Source organism: Nycticebus coucang, chromosome 9 (assembly GCF_027406575.1).
Source record: "Nycticebus coucang isolate mNycCou1 chromosome 9, mNycCou1.pri, whole genome shotgun sequence".
Lineage (NCBI taxonomy): Eukaryota > Metazoa > Chordata > Mammalia > Primates > Lorisidae > Nycticebus > Nycticebus coucang.
The window spans coordinates 80,126,768-80,129,717 of NC_069788.1; positions in this window are offsets into that span (position 1 = coordinate 80,126,768).

Genomic DNA, 2,950 nt, shown 5'->3' on the forward strand with positions numbered 1-2,950 from the left:
ATCTCATGGAGAAGAGACTCTGTGCCTTGTGAAGCCACTTCATTGCTTTCGGGGATCCCTATAAGACAAATATTGGTTTTCTTCAAATTGTCCCAGAGCTCTCTGAGAGAGTGATCTGTTTTTGCCCTCCATTTCTCTTCCTCTTTGAGAGTTTGGGAGTGTTCAAAAGCTTTGTCTTCAATGTCAGAAATCCTTTCTTCTGCTTGCTCCATTCTGTTACTAAGGGATTCTAATGTGTTTCTCAGATCTTTGAGGGCTGCACCTTCTTGTCTCAATGTGTCAAAATCTTTGGTCATTTGGTCTTTGAATTCATTGAATTCTTGAGATATCTTTTGGGTTACTGCTTGGAATTCTAATTCAATCTTATTTGCTATCCAGATTCTGAATTTGATTTCTGACATTTCATCTATTTGTTTGTGCATGGGATCTTGTGCTGTGTCTGCCCCATTGATCCTTGGGGGAGTTGATCTACTCTGATTATTCATATTGCCAGAGTTTTTTTGTTGATTTCACCTTAAGATTGTTTTTCACCATTGCCTCCGGTCATCCTCAGAGTTGGGGAGATGTCTTTCCAAGATTAGACCCCAGCAGGATCACTCTATTGTTGCTGGATCTTTGTAGGGAGTGACCCTGTGTAGTTCCTCTGGGGCTGCCCCAGCCAGGGAGTTCTGATTGTGGAAGCAGCTCCAGAGTGTGACATACCCGGATCCAGAAACAGGGCGGGAGGTGGTGCACATGGTTCTGGGAGTGCCTGGCGCCCAGTGACTTTGGCACAGATAGCCCAAGGCTCCAGCAGTCTCTGGCCAGGAAAAGGGCTCTGCGCAGAGGCAGGGAGGGCTCCGGAGGGCACCCGGCTATCAGAGTCCCTGGCCAGACGAGCGGGCTGGTGTGGAGACAGGGAGGGTACAGGAGGAAGGACGAAGGGTTGCTCGGCTCCCGCAGTTCCTGGTTAGGGCATGCGGAGGCTCAGCGGTCGTGGGTCGCAGGTCTCAGCACAGCTCTTATGGAGGTCCGGGTGGCGCCAAGCCCAGGAGTTTGAGGTTGCTATGAGCTGTGACGCCACGGCACTCTACCCAGGGCAGCAGCCCGAGGCTCCAGGGTGCCAAAACCGGTCTCACTCTGCCCCTGAGCATTAAGGCTGTAAGGCAGCTCAGTCCCTGCCTTTAGGCTGCTCAGTCACTAAGTTACTATTTCCTGCCCGATCCTTGCTCTGTGACTCTGAGGGCAGAGCTTGCCAGGGCAGTTCTCTCACAATGGCTCCCTGTGGCCCACAGCCAAACACTATTAGCTCCGTCCAGCTCAGCAGCTCAGTCTGGGACCCCAGACAATGCCCAAAGTTTTCCGCACTCCTGCTCAAGCTCTCCCCAAGGCAGTTCAACTGAGTGCCAAGTCCAAAAACACCGAAACAGTTCACAGGTAAGGCCTTTCCAGTTTGCAGTCTCACTGCTGCTTATACTTACGGCCGCCTGTGGGATTAGGTCAATCGAACACACGCAACCACTTGCCAGTTTTCCACTGTTTTTGTCCTCCTCTTGGGGTCCAGAAGTCCCTTGCTGACTCCCTGTATCCTCAAAGGGATGATTATAGGCAGATTTCACCAGTCAGAGATGCCTGGAGTCTTATCTCCCCAGACTCACCATGCCCTGTTGCATTGATGCTGTTACTCGGCTGCCATCTTGGATTGTTCTTCTAAAAAGTATTTCTTATAGTGGGTCAAAGTCGAAAGTTTTCAGAGGGGCTTTCAGAGGGGCCCTGTCTTAAACTACATCTGGATGTGTGTACACGGGTGTATAGATGTATTTACCCATGTACCCTTCTTAAGGTAGAGAAGGTTCCAGCAGTTTTCTGGAATGATTTGGTTATTTAAGTAAAATGCTAGCAGGCCCTAGGATGAATTGTCCCCATTTGTCTGGAATGCAGGGCTTTCATTGCTAAAACCAGATCTAGCTAGTCATGGCTGTTGGTCCCATAGCACTAGGAGACCTGTTGGTTCACAAAGCAGCTGCACATCTTGGTGAAACTCTGGGGGAGTCTGTGAAGGAAACTGGTCTGAATTTGACTGCCTGATCCCTTGGCACCCTGGCCAGATCTGAGCATGAGCCCATAGGTGCTAAACACTGAGGTCTAGGACTCTGCACATGAAGCCCTGTCATTGAGCCTGACCTTGGGGACCACTATTGTGCCCTGGCAAAGCAAGCAGGGTCACTTTCTGGGCTTGCCTTGGCCCACCCATCACCATGGGACCCACCACCCTTTGTCTCTAATAGCCTTCTCAGCTGCCTTTGCCTGGGGAGGGGAGGTACCCTGTGAAAGTGGCAAAATGATGGCACTGATGGAGCTTTAACTTCAAGGTCCTAGCCATTTTTTCGCTGGGTGCGGTGTCTCATGCCTGTAATCCCAGTCTTCCTGGATGCTGAGGTGGGTGGATTTCTTGAGTTCAGGAGTTCAAGACCAGCCTGAGTGAGAAGACTCTGTCTCTTAAAAATAGCTGGGCATTGTAGCAGGTGTCTACTGTCCTAGCTACTTGGGAGGCTGAGGCAAGAGGATTGCCTGAGCCCAAGAGTCCGAGGTTTCTGTGAGCTGTGACATCACAGCACTCTGCCGAGGGTGACAAGATGAGACTGTTTCAAAATGAAACAAACAAAAAAAAAGTCCTGGTCTGGGTGCCCCGTTATTTATTTATTTATTTATAATTAGTATTATTTTTTTTTTGAGACAAAGTCTCACTCTGTCACCCTGGGTCAAGTCCAGTGGTGTCATCACAGCTTACCACAACCTCAAATTCCTGGCATCAAACAGTCCTCCTGCCTCAACCTGTAGTGGCTAGGACTACAGGCATGTACCACCATCCCCGGCTAAGATTTTCTACTTTTGGTAGAGATGGAGTCTTTCTCTTGCTCAGACTGGTCTCCAACTCCAAAGCTCAAGCAATCTCCTACCTTGGCTTCCC